General features: G+C 45.5%; 1 long non-coding RNA gene across 1 annotated transcript in view; it reads left to right on the forward strand.

The window, feature by feature from the left end:
• The first annotated feature begins 238 nt into the window (after nt 1-238).
• LOC132813753 (uncharacterized) overlaps nt 239-21,336 on the forward strand; it is a 33,839-nt gene continuing 12,741 nt past the window's right edge. Inside the window, exon 1 of the long non-coding RNA XR_009644161.1 lies at nt 239-325. This is a non-coding gene — a long non-coding RNA (uncharacterized LOC132813753). The remainder of the gene's footprint in view (nt 326-21,336) is intronic.

Below are 21,336 nucleotides of genomic sequence, written 5' to 3' on the forward strand. Positions count from 1 at the left end.
TTCTAATACTGGCCTCACCAATGCCCTACTCAGCCACAACGTGACCTCCTAACCCCTATACTCAGTGACAGAATCCCCACAGTGTGGAAGCAGGCCTTTCGGCCCATGAGACCATACCAACCATCGGAACAGCATTCCACCCTAACTCTGTAACCTACCATTACCCAAAGCTAATCCAGCTAACCTGCATGGCTTTGGATTTGTGGGAGGAAATTGAGAGCACCCAGAGGAAGCCCACGCAGACAAACAGGGAGAATGTGCAAACACCACACAGACAGTGGAGTCGAACCAGAGTCCATTTATTGACCAGCGCATTCCATTAAAGGTCAGTGTCCCAAATGCCACATTCAGCACCTGATCTCCCTGAAACCCCACTTTCCAGGAACTATGCAGTTGTTCTGAGCCCTTCAGAGGGAAGTAAGGTGAGGAGGAGAAAACACAAACAGGGTTGAGTAGGAGATCGAAAAATAACTCTCCATCTTCCCCCTCTGTGTTCCCCCCCGTCTCCCCCCACTCTTTTACCCCCCCCTCCTTTGTCGGTCAGTCCTTTGTCAGCCCCCCCACATCGTCGGTCGTGCATCCCCCCCCCTTTGATCTGTCCCACAATCTGTCACACCCTCTGTCAGTCGCCCCCTTGTTGGTCGCACACCCGTCTCTTTTCCCCCCTCTGTCGGTTGCCCCCCCCGCCCTCAGTCTGTTCCCACTCTTTGTCGGTCGCCCCCCTCTGTCCCCCCCCCCCAGTCTGTTCCCCTCCTCTCTAATCCTGTTTTCTGGCCCCATCCATTTCTGTGCCTCCCCTCTCTGTCCCCACCCATTTCTGTCCCAACCCTCTCGATCCACCCACCCTCTCTGTGTACCCTCCCCTCCCAGTCCCTTCCTCCCCTTCCTCCCTCCCCTCCCCCCCCCCGCCACCCCCGGCAGGGAAAATATCTTGTCTATTTACCCTATCCATGCCCGGCCTGATTTTAAAAGTCTCCTTCAGGTCACCGTTCAGCCTCTGACGGTCCAGGGAAAACAGCCTATCCAACCCTGGCAACATCCTATAATTCTTTTCTGACCCCTTTCAATTTTGAGAACATCCATCTGACAGGAAGGAGACCAGAATTGCATGGAATATTACAAAAGTTGCCGAATCAATGTCCTGTACAGCCGCAATATGACCTCCCAACCCCTATACTAAACACTCTGACCGATAAAGACAAGCAGACCAACTGCCACCTTCACTATCCTAATTTCCTTGCTATTCTACTGTTAAGGAACTATGAAGCTGCACTCCAAGGACACTTTGTTAAGCAGCACTCCCCTGGAACTTATATTAACTGTATACGTCCTGCTAAACTTTGCTTTTCCAAAATGCAGCAGTTCGCATTTTTCTAAACTGAACTCCTCAGCCCATCACCCATCTGATCCAGATCCCCTTGTACTCTGATCTTTTTCCCTGTCTACCACACCTCCCATTTTGGTGTCATCCGCAAACTTATTTATAAGATCTCTTATGTTCACATCCAAATCATGGATATAAATGACGAAACGTGGATCCAGCACCGATCCTTGTGACACTCCACTGGTCACAGGCCTCCAGCCTGAAAAGTACCCTCTGCCTTCTACCTTCGGGCCAGTTCTGTACTCCGTACGATCTAACCTTGCTGACCAGTCTCCCATGAGGAACGCCTTACTGAAGTCCATGTAGATCATGTCCATGCTCTGACCTCAGCAATCCTCTTTGTTATTTGTTCAAAAAAACTGAGTCAGATTCATGAGACATGATTTCCCATGCACATATCTGTTATTAATATCCAGGATTTAACTCTGTACATCGGGGTCTGCGTTACCCAGTTATAGGTGTTAATATTCGGGATGAAGTTCATGTACACCAGCATTTTGTCAGTGACTGTGTATTGAGTCTTGTTAATGTTACCAACACCGGTTTTTGAAACCTTTTGAAAGGCAGTCCCCGTATCCCTTGCCCACCAGGAAATGGTGGCAGTGTCCTTACCTCTGGACCAGGAGGGTCAGGCTCAGCGTTGAGGAACAGCATCTTTGAAGAGGATGATTAGAAAACCTGCCCAAGCCACCAGGCCATACTGTTTCCCAGCTGTCCCTGCCTCAGCCTCTAAACAGAACCTTCCTGTAGTTTCTCTCCTGTCAGACTCTCCCATTGCTCAGTTTGTCCAGGATTCCCTCCTGCTGCTGCACTGCTCCTGTCGCTCACTGACCTGTCCATCCCCCAGTGTCCTCCACATTCATTCATTGTTTACAATCCATTACCCCAGTTCTCCAGCCCATAGAGACGGCTCAATGATTAGCACTGCTGCCTCACAGCACCAGGTACCCGGTTTTGATTCCAGCCAAACCCAGAGTTTGTGCATTCTCCCCATGTCTGAGCGGGTTTCCTCCGGGTGTTCCAGTTTCCTCCCACAATCCAAAGATGGGCAGGACAGGTGAATTGGCCATTCTAAATTGTCCATAGTATTAGTTACATTAGTCAGGGGTAAATATAGGGTAGGGGAATGGGTCTGTGCAAGTTACTGTTTGGAGGGTCGGTATGGACTTGTTTGGCCGAAGGGCCTGTTTCCATACTGTAGGGATTCTGATATATTGGGCAGCAGCTGCTGTCAGTCTCCCGGACTCCTGTATGATCGGGAGTACGTGCTGTAGGAGGGGAGACCAGTGTATGGGCACAGTGCTGGCCTATTGTGGGAGTATGCACAGTGCCTGGGAAGGAGGCTGTGGTTGTGAGGGATTAATCTGTTATTGGCATCTTCCTCCCTCTGGGAGCAGGACCCAGGGGAATGGCCTATTTCCTGGTACCCTGACATGTGATCAGACTATCAGTGGGGCAGCATTTTGCAGAGAGTTATCAGAACTCTTTGGTGAAGATTCAGGATTTTTATGGAAAATGTCAAGGATGGGTCTGCAATTCGAGTTCTAATTTGGTTCATTTTAGTAAGACAGGTTTTGGCCAGAGTGTGCAGGAAGCAGTGCATGCAGGATGGTTGTCATCAGAGGATTCACCAACAACGCCCCGCGCCCATCCCCCCCGCCCCCCCCCCCCCCCCACCCTGCTGGACTCAGAGTCAGACTCATTAATTTGGTTCTTAGTCCGCAGACAAGAGCTAGGAAACTGAATTCAAAGTGAGGAGAGAGAGTGTGAGAACTGGGTGTGGAGGGAAGGGAGTGAGGAGATTGGTTTGGATTTCAGTTCACAGAAGAAAGAGATTGCTAGACTGAGAGTTAAAACTTTGGGAAACATGAAACTACAATTTAATACTATAATTATCTTATAAAGATCCATCCTGTATTAATATGGTGAGTTGTTTTCTCAGTTGTAGGGTACTGAAAGGGTGGGTTTGTGAATGAGAAATTCAAATTGAACTTCATTTTCAGGTCTGATAGTTACTTGATCCGTGCCGATCTGAATATTCATTGGCCTTTTCCTGTGGAAGGAAAGGTGTGTATTCTGTCCGTGGGCGAATATTCCAAATCTCAGTGTGACTGGAAAAAATACTGAGGTACAGCCAAGTTCATGTTAGCGTGGTGACTGTGGAGAGAGAGTTCGTTTGTTTTAGAAGTCTGAAAAATCATGGCATGTTTCCCAGGAACAATTAAGCCACAGCTTTGCTTTGTAGAAGGACAAGTCTTTAATTAACCATACAACCAGAAAGACACAAGGATACCTGCACCATGGGAAACACTATGAAAATGGGATTGTTGTAAAGGAGTTCATTCTCGATCATGGACTGTAATCCATTGGCGTTGTCACGTCGGTTCCAGTGCCGTGGGGAAACATTGGAAATATGATGAATGCAGTGTAGGTTTCAGTTATTAAACTGTAAAAAGTGCAGAACAATTTACAAGGATGTTGTCAGGGCTCAGGGGTCTGAGTTATAGGGAGAGGTTGGACAAGCGAGGATTTTTTTTTGTTTAGAGCAGAGGAAACTGAGTGGGTACTGTTCTAGAAGTGTATAAGACCATGAGAGGCATGGATAAGGTGAATGCATTCAGTCTTTTTCCCAGGAAATCTAGGACTGGAGGGCATCAGTTGAAGGTTAGAGGGGAAAGAATAGAAGGGAAGTTGAGGGGTAACTGTTTTACACAGAGGGTGGTATGTATATGGACAGAGCTGCCAGTGGAAGTGGTTGAGGTGGGTACATTAACAACAGGTAAAAGACATTTGGACAAATACATGGATAGGAAAGGGTCAGAAGCAGATGGGCCAAGTGCAGGGAAATGGGGTTAGTGTGGATGGACATTCTGGTCGGCATGGGCCAGTTTGGGCCAAAGGGCCTGTCTCTGCTGTAGGATGCTCTGTCTCTAACTGCATCTGCTATTTCTCCCACTAACTCTGTTGATATCCTGGGATGTATTCCATCAGGGCAAAGAGACTTATCTATCTTTAGCTCCATAAGCTTGCCCAGCTCTACCTCTTTCGTGATAATGGTTGTTTCTAGTTCCTCACCTTCCTCAGTCTCCTTATCAATTACTGGCATGTTCTTCGTATCCTCCACTGTGAAGACTGACTGCTGTGTACTCATATTCCTAAACCATGCTGGATAGCAACAACTACATTAGCAGAACTCTGAGAGGTCTTCTTTGAGTCTTTATTGATGAGACATGGCAGTTACCTGGATAGTGTACATGCAAAACACCTCCAGGCAATATCAGGTAAAGCCCCACCTGTCCAATGTAAAGCTCCCATTCTTATACCTTTTGTGGTTTGGTACTTTGAATAGAGACTCTCTCTCAGTATTATCTCCATGACAATGGTCAGTTAGAAAGTCTACTTCAGTTTCGCACTTTGGTTAAAACATACACCCCTGTGGCTCCCTCAAGTATCTGACAGGCACTTCAGTTTCAGTGGGGCTGTCTATCAGGATTCTGATATGGAGGAGCCGGTGTTGGGGTGGGGTGGGCAAACCTATGAATCACACAACACCAGGTTATAGTCCAACAGGTTTATTTGGAAGTACAAGCTTTTGGAGTGTGCTGTGATTTTTTAACTTGATCAGGATTATCTCTATGGTAACAGTTAAGTGCTTCAACAATTACAGAGACCATATATTTCCCCTTGAGCAGTGTAAAACTGCTATTCCGGCCCTGGGGACAGCTACTCATCACTTTTCTCTCCCAATCCCATCTAGCTTTCTGTTGATCTTTAAAGTTTCTCTAATCTCCTAGTTTCTCTGTGGTCTTTGCCAATTTGTATGCCTTCTATTTAAATTTGATATACTCCCTTATTTCCTGAGCCACCCATGGCAGATTACTCCTTTTCCTATAGTCCTCCCTTTTCCCTGATATATACTTTTGCTGAGCACTTTGAAAAATTCCCCCGTTGTCCGTCAACTTTCCCACGGTAAAGTCTTTGCTTCCAGTTTACATTAGCCAACTCCTGCCTCATCCTATTGTAGTCTCCTTTGTTTAAGCATTGGATCTTGGATTGGATCTAATCTTCCCGCTTTCCAGCTGTGTTCTAAGTTCAACCAGATTTATCAGAAGTCTTCTATCAGATTACGAGGTGAGGCGAAGTTTCCTGGGTGTTTTGCGTTTCATTAATACAAAGCCAAGGTCTTTGACAAAGTACAGGATGGATATTCACAACAGAGTATTCTGGACGGTGTGAATGTCCTCACAGTCTAAAACCATAAATCACTGTCTCCCCTCAGTTTAAAATTGCAAAATCATTATCTCCTACACGCTTCCTCACTATCTAAGTTTGGAACGCTAATCCACCTGACTATCCTGCTTTTTCCAAAATCTCCTTTGGTGAAGGTGGTGAGTTTTGGATTCAGCTTTCCAGTTATTACCGTAAGAAGATAAGCACTGGGCACAGGAGAGGCAATGCAGCCCTTCGAACCAGCCCCACCATTTAATACGGTGATGATTAAGCTCACCTCGGTCTCAGCTGGGTTTTCCCACCTGCTCTCTCTCACCCTTCATCTCATTGTAAATTCAACATCTGTATCTCTTCATTAAATCTGCTCATTGTCCTGGCATCCACCACATTTTGAAGAGGGAATGCCACAGATTTGCAACACATTGAGATAGGTACATTCTTCTTCATGAGAATAGAGTCCCTATTGTGCAGAAACAGGGTATTCATCCATCGAGTCCACACCAGCCTATGATGAGCATCCCATTCAGACCCACCCTGTCCCTGTAACCCTGCATTTCCCTTGGCTAATGGCCTAACCGGCACATACATGGACACTGTGGGAAATTTAGCATGGGCAATTCACATAACCTACACATCTTTGGACTGTGGGAGGAAGCTCGAGCACCCTAGGAAACCCACGCAGACATGGTGAGACCGTGTAAACTCCTCACAGTCGCCTCTGGCTGAAATAAAACCCGGGTTCCTGACGCTGTGAGGCAGTGGTGCTCACCACTCAGCTACATCTGCTTAAAATCTGCTACCCTTTATTAACCTCCCCACCCCGCAATCTATGTTCCTTACGTCAGAAATCAGGTTGTGGAAGCAGATGTCTCAGTAAAATCCCGTGACAGCCCACATGTCCTGTGTGTCTGAATGGGGATCCTATACACAACACCCTCCAGCCCACACCTTTCATTCACTATCCAGAAACATGTCTCCAGTGGCTTCATGGGGGCTACAACTCCCACAATCCCTGAGGCAGGGACTACACATGTGCGGGGAAGCCCAGAACTGCACATGTACAGAATATGGGCGGATTTTGGAGCATGTGCTTTGGGGTAATTAGCGGAAAGCATTTGACACTGTGATTGGCTGGAGGAGGAACCAATCAGCTTGTAGGATTAACGGGTTGGGGGAGTCAAAGGGTCACCACACCCACATGGGCCCAAGTTCCATCCCCAACTTGTCATAATGCTGGGAATCGACCAATGGGAAACAAAGAAGGATCTGACCCATTCTCCCAGACTGAAGGTTCCCCTTCTGTCCAGGATCTGCCACCTCCCTTTCTGTTTCCTTGTGTTTCATTCTGCTGTTACATTATTGACTTGCAGCAACTGAAGGGAAAGGAAGTGAACCCAGAAAGGGTGCAGAGTCTAACCAGGGACGGGAAGTGATGGCATGGATCTGTTTATCAGTAACTCCATGAGAATGGGGGCGGGTACATTAGGGACAGCAGAGGCAGAATGGTGGGAGAGAGTAAGTGGGCTGGAGGGTTACAGCTTTTGCAGAAGAAAGGGAAAGAAGATTTCCAGAGAAGCTAGAATTGTCTGCTCTGAATTTCTAACCTGTACATATTTGTTTATTCAGGGTGCTTGATGGTGAAGATTTGCAGACTGAAATCTCAAACTCATGTGCAGATCGTGATTAAGTTAACCAGCATTTGAAGAACCAAAGATGGAGAATAACTTGGCCAAAATCCTGTACACTCTCCTTCCCAGCATTGTCGGTCTCTCTGCGCCAAATGGACTGTGAATGTTTCAAGACAGCAGCTCACTCCCATCTTCTCAAGGGTAACTAGAGATGGGGAATAAATGCTGGCTGAGCCAGTGATGCCCATATCCTGGAAATGGTTTCTATTTATAGTTGCTGAAACCCGGTTGATGTTACTGCAGGATGATGAGGGATGCTGAGTGCATCCTCCAGGAGGCAGCACCATCACATTACCCCTGCCTACACCCACACAGTAACACCGCAACATCACTGGTACAAAAGGCAGTGAAGCCAAAGAAGGACTTGGATATAGTTCTTCGGGGTAAAGTCATGAAAGGGGATTGGAACCCAGCAGGAACAGGAGACTGAGCTGGGTGGTCAGCTGTTTCCCATTGAATGGTGGAGCAGGATTGAAAGGCTGAATGGTCTCTTCCTGCTGCTATCTCCCAGGTATGTATATAGCCATAGAGCCCAGGTAGGAAGGAGTGGGCAGGGATTCTCCAGGAGATTGCACTTCCACAACAGGTTTCAGTGAGGGAAGGTTTGATGGATTTTATTTAACATTTATCTTTAACACAAGGTTTGTAAATTTGCTTTTAAAATATTGTAGCTATTTATTCCACAATAAATAAAACTAAAAGAAAAGAAATGAAACTATCTGAATGTAACAGTTTTTAAAATTTCAACGCCCTGTAAAACAAATCCTGTCTATTCCTGGACACCATCACTTTCCAGTTACTCAAGCTCCAGGGAAATACTCCCTCCCTGTCTGAACCTTTGGTTTGATTTAACTGCTTTTCAGTTCTGGTTATGTGAGCTGTGAAGTGTTCTTTATTCCCCATTTCTCTGACCCAGACGTGTTATCTCACACAGCTGAGCAACCTTCCCACCATCAACATCAACACCCTCCATTACACCATTTTGGTTCCCATATAATCACCAGCAGTAAACCACCCATGTAACCAATTGAATATTTATAAACAACGCCCCTTACAGGCAAAGCAAACCATTACAAATGACAAAGTGGGAAGAGACCAAATCAAAGTAGAGTTGGGGGTGAGGGGGCAGCGATGGAGATAAAGCACTGTATCCACTGCGGTACCCACCTCTATCTAAAGACATTGGGAAAATTGAGATGCATTACATGCTCCTTCTCCAAGGACACCCTGTTGTGTCGACTTTATCCACAATCATAGAATAGAACCCCGACAGTGTGGAAGGAGAGCATTGGCCCATCAAATCCCACCAACTATCCAAACAGCATCCCATCTGGAGCACTCCACCCCTGTAACACTGCATTTGCCATGGCTGATCCACCAAGTCTGCACAATCCTGGACACTGTGGACAATTTACCATGACTGATCCACCTAACCCACAAATCTTTGGACTGTGGGCGGAAACCAGAGCACCTGGAGTGGACCCACACTATCCTGGGGAGAATGTGCAGACTCCACACAGGCTGTTGACCAAGGCTGGACTCCAACCTTGTACCTGGTGCTGTGAAGCAGCAGTGCTATACAGCAATTTAAATCAAAATAAATGACCCCTGCTCATTGCTGTTTGTGGAGACTCATTGCCCAGAGAGACATCCTGAGATTCAGAAAGAGACAATATGAATTTAGTCAACTCCTGTCAAGTTAATGTGATTAACAACAACATCAATACTCCAACAGTGTCATCAGACCTCGTGCCTACTCTATCATTTACGATTTTTACACCATGGGAAGTTTGTTACCAGCTTCGATGACAGCCATAATGCTCTGACCACTTTAACAGAGCCAGTGCTAGTCAGTTCTAATAGTTATCAATAGATTGTATCTAAACAGGATGCCCCACAACAGGAAGTGCTCTGGCACTCAATGCCCGTAAGTCAAGGTCATTTTCCTAAAACCACTCACGACTGGCAATACCATTGAAGGTATTTTATACAGTAACCTTACAGTCTCAATTGCCAGTTCCAGTCCATGAAGCAGCCAGTAACATGCCCCAGTGAATTGAATTCTAACAGCAGCATTGCCCTGGCAGGAGAGATTGAAGAGCTTGAAGGTGTCTTCTCTGGAGTATCTAAACATGAAACACTTCAAATGAACAAAAATCTTCAAGAGCTCAAGAGGATAGATACAGGAAGGAAGAGCTCCCTGGCTGGTGTGCCTGGAATGAAATAAGCACTAACTACAGTATCTTTACCAAACATCCCCTTTAGCTGCATCAATGTTGAAGATTTATTTGCTGCTCTAATTCCACTCTCTTGATCACTCCAATTTTTAACTGCTGTAATGTTCCTGACTGTTCAAATGTATAAAATTTAATTTAATCCATCCGAAAGCCTCTCTGTACCTGTGCCTCACTTGTGTTCACCAAGACACTCATTCAATCTGACCTCTTTGCAAACCCTGCTCTGATATTTCCTTAGAGGGCTCAGAATTAATTATTCACAGAATTGTTACTGTACAAAAGGAGGCTGATTGGCTGATCAGCTCTCCAAAGGATCACCTCACTGAATGCCATTCTTCTCACCTTACCCCATAAACCTTCCAATAACACCAGCGAGTTCACAACTAACCACAGCGATTGAATTTGTTTTGTTTGTTCATGGGATCACGGCATCACTTGCTGGGGCAGCATTTGTCATCCATTCTGACTGCCCAGGAGATGGTTCAGAGTCATTCCCATTATTCAGGGTCTGGACTCTCATGTCGGCTGGACTAGGTCAGAATTAACACAGTTTCCCAGATCCAATGACATGAAGAGTTGTTTTCTGGCCTATGATCCTATTTCAGAAATAATAATGTTTGCAGTGGGCGGCACGGTGGCACAGTGGTTAGCACTGCTGCCTCACAGCGCCTGTAGACCCGGGTTCAATTCCCGACTCAGGCGACTGACTGTGTGGAGTTTGCACGTTCTCCCCGTGTCTGCGTGGGTTTCCTCCGGGTGCTTCGGTTTCCTCCCACAGTCACAAAGATGTGCGGGTCAGGTGAATTGGCCATGCTAAATTGCCCATAGTGTTAGGTAAGGGGTAAATGTAGGGGTATGGGTGGGTTGCGCTTCGGCGGGTCGGTGTGGACTTGTTGGGCCGAAGGGCCTGTTTCCACACTGTAAGTCTAGTCTAATCTAATCTAAAAGTGAAAGACCAAAATGGGTTTTATTCTGATTGAGCCTGTCCTCCTGTTTTCTCAGTTATTATTGACAATCTCACCCCCCCCAACCCCCCCCCGCACCAGAACCTGTTCCAGAGAGTGTTACAGAACAGGCAGAATGGTCAGTTACAGCTGGTCACCTGACCGGTCACTGGACCCAAAGGTTCACTCTCCACAGATGCTGCCAGACCTCCTGAAAATTTCCAGCAATGTCTGGTTTTGTTTCCGATTTCCCAGCATTTGCAGATGGTTAGTTTTTCAATATTCATCTTGTGTGTTGCAGAGGAGTTTATTGATGAGTTTGGAGAGTTTTGAAAATTGCAAGTTAGGCCACAAATTATCCAAGATCTATTGAATGGAAGAGCAGGGTTGAGGGGCTGAATGGTCTCCTCCTGTTCCAATGAAAGTTGTCCATCTGCAGCTTGCGGTAACATTTCCCCTCACTGCTCACTTCACCTCCATGTCTAACACACTGTTACTGACTGAACAAACCTCCTGTGTTTGAACTACACCTGTTAATGTTCAGTAGCTCCCTCTCCTGCCTCCCGGGTTTAACTGTCATTATGGAATGCTGTCTCATATTACTGCGGGAATGCCCACAAGGACTAATCCCGGAGTCTGTATCCCCTGGAATCCAAAAACCCCATTTATTTCCTTCTTCCTATTTCATCCTGGCTATTGAACTCTCGGTTTCAATCGATTCTCCTGTCATGCTCTTCAACATGTCCATGTGGGTGGGCTAGAGGCAGCTGGGATTTAATGAAGGGAAGTGGGGATTAGGCGGAAGCACGAGGAGAGGTGACAGCAAAGACAGTTCTCATTGTAACGGCAGAGTTTCTCCCTGACACAGAGTGTGGTGAGGCACCTGAGTTTGTTGGGGGAGACAGATTCAATCAGGGATTTGGGAAAACACAGACACTGACTGACCTATCCATCTGATTGTTAACTCAGACAAAAAGACAGAAAGAAAGAGGCACATTTAAATAGCAGCTTTGATGATCTGGGGCAATGAAACATGCTTCAAACCCAATGATTTCAACCTCAAATCTCTGAAAATACAGACACAAAGCTTCCTACTTTGGGTCTCTCCAGCGTCCTTTATTTCTTGAGAAAAGAGGTTTAAGCTGTGTAGCCATTCCTGGTGATTGTAACCTCTGCGTCCTTGTAAGATATATGACTGAACCTTTATTTTCCTGTTCCCTGTGAGCGACATCAGCAGCAGAAACAGGTCCTGACCTGTGCGGGTTTCGGTTGGAGTATTTGTATTGACAAATTCATTCTCACCCTCACATACAGTGTGAAATTGCTGTAAAACAGAAGGAAGGGATTGAGTGAGAACCAACAGAAACACAAAGGCAGTGTGTGTACCTGAGCTGAATGAACCTGGCATGAGGAAAACGTGTCGACAATCACAACTAGTTAGAATCACAGAATCCCTGAGGCGCAGAAAGAGACTAATTCGATCCATCGAATTTGCAATGGCCCTACCTCCATAACCCCACATTTAGCATGGCTAAACCAACCCACCTAACCTACACACTACAGGCCATGTTAGCACGGCCAATCCAGCAAACCTGCACATCTGTGGGAGGGTCACATATTATGTCTAAGTGCTCAGGATTGTGGATGAAGGCTCACAAATACTTGACTCTGACACAAATGCTCTTTTTTTTTCAAAATAAAATCTGGGGGAAACTGCAACCAGAAAGATTTCTGATTATCCCATGAGGAAGAAAATTCAAAACTCGTGCCATTGACCCAGGGGGCGCAGTGAAAGTTACAGAGGTCTGGGAACAATCAGAAATGTAACAGGTTGTGAGCAAGGTGGGGGTGAGACAAGGACAAAAAGACAGTCTGTCACTCGGGGGAAGACAGGAGAGATTAAACAGCAGAAATGGTAGTCCCTCAAGGCCACGGGGAATGGAGTTAGGGCTGGGAACGAAACAAGGAAACAAGTTGAGCAGCTGCCAAAGAAATACATTGAAAAAAAAACAGATTATATCAACATAGAGGGCAGAGTACACAGTCTGAAATTGTTGCTGTCATTGGTGAGTACAGAACGCTGTAAGGCCTGGATCGTTCTATTACAGCCAACACATACAGGATGGACCAAGTAGCCTCGATCTGTGCTGGAACTTACTGACAAATTTAGTCTGACGTTTGGAATTCAGGTCGGATGATATTCATAAATTCTCAAATTGGACTTGAGTTTAATATTCTGGAGAAATGTCAAATAAATCACAATGATCCCATTCTGCAGACTTTAGTCCATAGCCCTGCATGTTCCAGCGTTTCAGTTACATCCATGTCCTTTTATTCTAATGTGATGCTGGCTACTGCCTCTACCACCCCAACAGTGAGTTCCTGCCCCCCACCATCCACTCCCCTTTATCTGAGAATTAGTTTCAATCGAAAACCTCCAGTTTCTGACCTCTCTGTTATGAATAGCTCCTTCCTATTCACTCGATCTGGATTCCTCAGCATCTTATCACTTCAATTAAATCTCAGCTCATCCTCCTCGGAAAACATCCCCAACTTATCCAACCTTTCCTCAGAGCAGACATTCTCCAATCATGGAAACATTCTGATCAATCTCCTCTGTACCCTCTCTGGTGAGAACACATCAACGTGGGGACTCGGAGTGAGTGTAGTACTTTAACCATGGATTAACTCGTGTTCCTGACATTTCCAGTGTCACCTCCGTGTTCTTGTGGTTGTCGCTGATACAAGAAGTGTCCTGGTTTTCCCACATGGAACTGGATGTGCACTCCATGGGGCTGGGATTCCCTACCATTTGGTAACTAATCCTAAATTAACTCCAGATTAAAACAAGATTATCAGTTACCCAACAATCAACTTCTTCCATTATTCTCAAGTCACCTTTTTAAAATTATTACTATCTAAACACAACAGGCTTTAATTTGCTGAACAAGTATCCAGGTATCTTCTCTGTTAGAATCACTTGAAGATTACTCCCTTCAGCTACATTTGGTGAATTGAAAACTAATTGTAAATATATGAATATCAAATGGATTTGAGTTTGATGATAATTAATCTAGTCTGACATTCGTGTTCATTAATATCAATATAAACAGCAATGGGGTTGATTCATACCTGCCCTCTGGGCAATTAGGGATGGGCAGGAAATGCTGCCGGGCCAGCGATACCCTCATCCTGTGAATGAATAAAGGAAAATAAAAGTCTCTACCCAGTGTGAATCTGTACATGTTCAACACTGCTGTGAACATTTCCAAAGCTAAGTTCTGTATATGCAAAAAACTTTATGGACTGCCAATACCATTGTTCATTACTTGGTGTGAAAAGAGAAAAAAAAGTCCTTCAACTTGTGGTTATAAGTAAATTCATTGGTGTCTCAGCAGGATGGATGCCTGAGTGAAACCCTTCCCCTCCTCTCACCCTCCCCCCCCCCCCCCCCCCCCCCCCACACACACACACACACAGCTTCTCCTCAGACTGTCTGGTTTGGCACATTTCCAGATGGGAATGGGTAAAGAATTCCCTTCTGGCATTCCCCACATTTCCAGAGTCTGTCCCTAGTGTGGCTGCACTAGTGTTTTGATGTCAGATAAGTGCTGGCAGACTGTAATACACACCGTTACACACCCCACCCACCACCCCTCCCCCTCCCAGAACCCAGTATAAAGCAGTAAACATTATCTCCTGCTGTGGAAGGACAGCCTGTGTTAGACTGAGTAGGAACACTGAGCAGATTTACCTCAATGACAATTTAATCGGTGACCAGAGCAAGTTAAGCAAGTCCACATAAAATGCATTATAGCACAGAGAGAGGCCCATCAAATCCAAGCTGGCGCACTGTAGCAGAATCCAATATTCTCATTCCCCATATGTCCCCCAAACTCTGCAATTTTATTTCCCTCAGATCTGATCTATTTGTTTTTATCAATCATTCATCTTCTCTGCCTGCACCACCATAATAGGCAGCATGTTCTGCATATTTCCAGCCAATACAGTCAGCAGAAACACTTGCTCATCTCCCGCTGTATCAAAACTTTACATCTGATCTTAATTCTTGTGCGATCACCTATCGAATACAGATATTTTTGACTGCTATACCTAGACATGTTATAATCTTATACAGCTCTATCAAAAATATATTCAACTTGTTTACTTCAAAGAAAATACAAATTTCTTCAAATCAATTCAGTGACTGCATTTTCTTCATCAGTGAACCACTCCAGTAAGTCTGTACTCCACACCCTGAAGATCACTCATATCCTTCATTGTTGATGCCTATTTTGTTCCACAAATCCAGACGATGCAAGTTTTCTGCACAACAGCAGTAGCTTTATTATTGGACAGCCGGCGAGAGTTTCAAAATGTCTCGAAAGTAGCCGAGTGTCTACTTGCAGAGACTGTTCTTCATGAATCTCTGCCTTACCCACAGAGACAGTATATTTAATAGGAATTAGACAAAGACATATCAGTCACATGGGCGATTGCCATTACATAGTTTAAAGTAGGTGATTATGACCTTACAAAGCTTGATGAATGGCGATGTCCTGTGATAACGTATGAATGGATTACAGAAACTGATTATCGTATTGCTTATGATTATGTGTTGATGGGAAGATATTAAGGCAGAAGGGTTCTTCCTTCAGTAAATGGGGAATTCAGTTACCTATGCTAATATGGAGGGGAGGTAAGACAATGGGAGCGGGAGGCAGTTTCACAGGGTTGTGCCCAGGGCTCTCAGTCTTGTCTGGAAAGGACAAATCCCTCTGTCTGGGGTTACAGGGGAATCCACGTGTGGCTGCAATATGTTCTATTTCGAAGGTACAGTCCGCCTCCCCCTACTGAGGTGTTCTGTCTGTATTGTAAGAGTACAGGCCTCGTACTCTTACAATGCAGCAGTAAGTCCTTTGGCAGGAGAATGTTTAACCCTTGAGTCGCCAATGCATCCTGAAAGAAAGCAAAGTATGGAACTCGCCCCTCTGTGGTATTTTAACTTCCCCATTCTGATCAGGAATCTGGTGACCAGAATTGGATGTAATGATTGACTGTGACCTAACTAGAGCTTTGTCAATGGTCAGCAGCTTTTCCATGAGTTTGTTATCGTTCGGTCTATTAATGAAGCCCAGTATCCTGTACGTTTACTCAAAACACTTTATGTTCTCTCTCCTTAAATGATTTGTACACATTGTCCCCCATCCTGCTGTCCTGCTCCCTGTGTCTGTTCCAATCAAATATATATTCCCTTTCTACATTGCTTCTCTCAAAATGCATCAACTTACTATGTGTTCTAATGAAGAGACATATTCCACTCAAAATATTATCTCTTGCTCGACACATTCTACCGCCCAGAAAACAGAACAGGACAGCACTGGGATAATCGGCCCACTATGTCTGTACGGATCATGATACCATTCCAAACTAATTCCATCTGCCTGTATATGGTCCATATCCCTGCCAACCCATGTCTGCTTATGTGTCTGCCCAAATGCCTCTTAAACATTGTGATTGTTTCTGCTTTTACCAACTCTCAGGCAAGTACATTCTAGTCACTGACCACCTCCTGGAGAAGAAACTTGCCTGATACAACCTCCCTTTAAACTTGCACAGATGTTGTTGGAAATACTCAGCAGGTCATGCAGCATCTGTGAAGAAAAATCAGTTAATGTTTCGGGTTTGGTCAGCCTTCCTCAGAAACGTTATCGCTGATTTCTCTTCACAGATGCTGGTAGACCTGCTGAACTTTTCACAAAAATGTTTTTGTGTTTGGTTTACAGCATCTGCAGTTGTTTTGGTTTTCATTTCCTTTAAATGATGGGAAGATATTAAGGCAGAAGGGTTCTTCCTTCAGTAAATGGGGAATTCAGTTACCTATGCTAATATGGAGGGGAGGTAAGACAATGGGAGCGGGAGGCAGTTTCACAGGGTTGTGCCCAGGGCTCTCAGTCTTGTCTGGAAAGGACAAATCCCTCTGTCTGGGGTTACAGGGGAATCCACGTGTGGCTGCAATATGTTCTATTTCGAAGGTACAGTCCGCCTCCCCCTACTGAGGTGTTCTGTCTGTATTGTAAGAGTACAGGCCTCGTACTCTTACAATGCAGCAGTAAGTCCTTTGGCAGGAGAATGTGCCCCCTGTCCCCTTAAACCTATGGCCTCTAGAATTTGTCGTTTCCACCTTGGAAAAAGATTCAGATTATTCACTCTGTGCCTCTTGGGTCGCCCCGCAGCCACTGACTTTCTAGTGACAGCAATCCAAGTCGTTCCAACCTCTCCCAATCCAGACATCATCCTGGTAAACCTGTTTTCAACCTCTCCAAAGCCTCCACATCCTCCTTATGCGGTGATCAAAACGGCACACAATACCCCAAAGGTGGCCTAATGACAGTTTTATATTCACTCCCCTGACAGAAGAAGACAAGCCTGCCATCCACCTCCTTCACCACTTTCAGGGAGCTGTGAACGTGCACCTGAAGATCCCTCTGTATATCAATGCTGCTCAGGGCCCTTCCGTTTAGTGTATACATTCCTCTTGCAATGTGCCTCCCAAAATGCATCACCACACATTTGTCCAAATCAGATCTATCTGTATTTTCTCCGTATAACCTTCTAACTGATCTTTCTTGCTGTGTCCTTTGACAACATTCTTCACTATTCACAGCTTCATCAATTGTACCATCTACAAACTTGCTAATTCAGTTGTTTACATTTTCTTGCTAATCACTGATATATGTTGCAAACAACAGATGTCCCAGTTCTGATCCTTGTGGAACAGAGGCACTGGCCACAGACCTCCAGCCAGCAACATAGTGCCGCACAACTGTTGCTGGGAGAAGTACCAAAGAGGAGCCTGAGTTTAGCAGTGCGTGTGACCTTTATACAGCGCTCCTTACTTAAGCATGGTGGGAGAGCTCCCTCTCGGGAACTCTGTGGCTTCCCCAGCCAAGTACAGCTGGGTTTCCTTCATGCTTTCCGCTAATATTTTCTCCCGACACGATCTCCTGGGTTTGGAATGTCAGCTCGGATATTTCTGTGCTCCCTTTCCCAGTTTCTGATTCTCTGTCCCTCTGCAACTTCCCCTCTCAGCTCATGCAGTTGCTTTGCCAGTTCATTCAAGAATTGTTTGACCCTATCCTTGCCATTGGACATCTCGGGCACTCCCACTGCCACACCCTGTGGCACCTGCGTAGTCCGTCCGGTCACTAATTCAAAGGGGGACTGCCCTGTTCCCTTTGCTGGAGTTGATGTTAATTTAATTAGGATGGTGGGGAGTACTCTAACCCATCTCTGCCTGTCTCTGGGAGGGCCTTAGTCAGACTAGCTTTCAGTGTCTGCTTCATTTCTTCTGCTGTCCCTGAGCTCTCGGGGTGGGATGGGAGATGGGGTTTCTGTTCAGTACCAAACAGGCCACAGAGCTGTTTAACTACGTTCCCTGTAACATGTGTCCCTTGGTCAAAATCTGCAGGGGAACGCTTCCACCCACTGCGTAAACCTGTTTATTAAGACCCAGCAGGATTTGCTTCCCTGAGATTGGGATGGGGGTGTATGTAAAATCTGTAATTGTTCCCATGGGCCCCTGGGTCCCTGCTGCTGCCTCCATTTTATCCTGATTGCTTTCCCTGGCTCATTGAGTGTGTACAAGACTATACCCCTTCAACAAAAAGCTGCTGTATCTCTCCCTGTTCCAGGCCTCCCCTTGTAGTGGAGCATTGTATCCTGCCCAATATTGGCTGACCCATGATATGTTTTTAATAATGTTTGTCTTTTACAGTGTGGTGGCACTGCTGGATCATCCAGACTCTGTCTTGTCCTATTACTGCCCCACCCTTTTCCCATTCCTCTTTCTCCTGTTGTGGGACTGTTTCTGGGAATATCTTTCAACCTTCCTCTCTCACTTCTGCAGCTCCTGCCACTGCCATCTCCTCACATGTCTGCACTGTTTCAGTCAGTATTTTACCTGCCTTAGCCACATACTCACTGCCCCGTTGGTGTGGGGTTTGTACTTCCCTGTAAGCTCTAATCTTCATTATTGCTGCTTCACTGGGAAAGCTGTTTCCACTAACTCTCTGACCTGTTCCTCATGCTCTATGTGGCCCCCAGACAAGTGATGTACCCTCACCGAGCCCAGACCAACACATGGTCATGAACAATACCAAAGGCATGCTGTCTGTCTGTGTATATGATGACTCCCTGACCCCTGGCTAATGTCCGTGCTTCTGTCAGGGCTTGTGATGGTTCTGCCAATTCTGACCTCCACAAAAGGCCTCCAATAATTAAACAATCTAAAGTTTGCCTTACCTCTTTGCGATGTGCAGATGGATAGTTTTAAAATCATGGTCTTTTGTTCCACTGGGATTATCCCCTCTGCCTTCCTGATTTGATCTCCCTGATATGATGTCCCAGGTACGCCTCTACTTACCTTCCCAGTTGCACTCTCTGTGGGTTAATTTTAAGCCCGGCCTGCCTGAACTGTCACAATACTATGTTTAATATTTGGATATGTTCTTTCTCACCAACTGAGGTAATGAGGTGTTGGTAAGATTAAATAGACTAACTCCATCAGCCATACATCGATGAGATATAATGGAATATTATGGGATCCCTGAGGTAACTGGATCCAGGTCTACTGTTTTCCTTTGATAGTAAACATCAGTTTATTCTGCCATTATGGACCAGAACCCATTCACAATATCAAGGGCTGAGACTATATCCTGTTGCGATTTCAATCCATTAAATACAGTGGTGTGGTTTGCTACTGTAGGATACTCTTTAGTGGTGGATTTACTGAGGGAGGTATAATCAATAGTGAGGTGGGATGAGCCGTCTGGATTCAGTGAATTAGTCTGGGATACTGTCGGTCTGACTGTTCCCTGCTTCTCTCAATCTGTTACTGTCACAATGACTGCCTCCTCAGCCCCAGCTTTAATGGGATCCTGTGTGTGTGGGGAGTGAGAGGGCCCTCGATCTTTGCAGGATCCACAGATAATAACCCACATTCCTGTTTGAGTTCCCCACACTGCTGTTTGGGTCCTAGCTATAACTCCCCAGATTCCCTGACTGTTCCAGTCTCCCTGCAATGCAACTACTCTGGAGATGTCGCCTCTCCTTTGCTTCCTGTCTCAGGCCTGTCCAGGTTGTTCCCATATTACAGTTCAGGTCTCTACATCAATAGTTGCTCCTAACTGTTCTAAAATGGCAACTCCCAGAATGGTCCCTTCCTCAGTTTCACACTCCCATATCTGAGTATATTTTGCCATATCGGTGATCTGCATCGGGTTATTTTATCCAGCTTCCTCGATTCCCTCTCCAAATGCTCTCATTTTAGTAATTGAGAGGGTGGGGGCAAATCCATATCGGTAACTGATATAGCTGCTCCTGTATTAATGTTTATTAATACAGCAAACACAGCATCAATAAATATTCATGGGCTCTGCATGTGCCTACATGAACACAGGCCACACACAATGTGAACATCTATCTCCCTCTCTCTGCCTACGTTCCTTGGCTATGTGCCCTTTCCTGCTTCCCTTGTAACATTGTGGGTCTGATTACCCTCCCTGTACTGAAGCTATTCCTCTATGTTTCTGCGTTTGCCTCGGCTCTCATGACCAATTCAGCATTTGGTTAGAATTATCTCCCACTGGGAGTCCCATGTTTATAATTACAGTTAAATAGGGTCCCATGTCATCTTTTAAACACATCAAACCTATTTCATCATCACAGTTTGGGGTTTGGTAATCCCCCGTGTTCCTTACACACCTCAGGCTTCCTCTCTGTATGATCCTCGATATTACCCTTGGGTCCCTGAGACACCAAGGTTATTTTAGCCCATTCAGCCTGTCCCCTCCCCAGTGTGTCCCTGTAATATCTGTAAATGCCTGGAGCCACTGATCGGCTGTGCACTGGGAGGAACCGGCTCACACCCCCACCCTCTCATTGCAGGGACAGCTTCTGCTGTACACGTCAGGGTATCTTGGCCTGAGAGATCTTGGCTGACACCACCTTCGGTGAGACTGTGTACCTCAATTAATTCATCCATATTGTCTCAATGAGGCCCATTATTACCATTTCTCTATCAGGCTGGGTGGTCATTCACCAACACCTGTCGTTCAGCCGGGTAAACGGTTCAGGTTTGGTTTCTGTCAGTTCCCTTTGTTGCTCCCTACTGTCTAGCCACGTTGAGCTTTGATGCCGAGCGGTGCCATGGACACGGCCTTCTGGGCCTTACAGGGTGGTGGGTCATCCCACCCATTGCCGTCCCCCTATTGATACGTGGGCGCTTTGTCATCTAACCCGTTCTAGCCAGTGTCACCATTCTCACTGCCTTCCAAGGAGAGCGGGGCACTAGGTACATCCCCCACTGTCACTACAACCTGGTCCTTTGGCTTTTAGGTCTCATGTCTAAGAGCCACCACCTTCACTTGTTCCTGTTTCTCATAATAATGGAACACATTCCATCATTCCTGGAATAAAACAGAACAAAATGTGAATTTGGTTTTACTTGAAATATTTATAACTTGACATTCACTTTACAGATCTATAGAGGTGAGAATTGTACTGTGATTATTTAAGTGAATTTAACATGATCATACAGTGAAAATAACTCAACATCAACGACAATGAATGGACTGAATAATATGTGATCATTTGTACCAGTTCTTGCATTGAAAATTCGATTTTATTTTAATGCTTGTCACCCATTACACCATGGGCATTGTTATTAGGGAATAAAGTAATGGAAGGATATCAGAGAAAATAAATAGACTTTAATTTTAGCTTCACTGCAATAATGAACCAAAACAATATTTGGAAATATGGTTAAACTACATAACAAAGTTTCCAGTGTC

Source organism: Hemiscyllium ocellatum, unplaced genomic scaffold (assembly GCF_020745735.1).
Source record: "Hemiscyllium ocellatum isolate sHemOce1 unplaced genomic scaffold, sHemOce1.pat.X.cur. scaffold_460_pat_ctg1, whole genome shotgun sequence".
Classification (NCBI taxonomy): Eukaryota; Metazoa; Chordata; class Chondrichthyes; order Orectolobiformes; family Hemiscylliidae; genus Hemiscyllium; species Hemiscyllium ocellatum.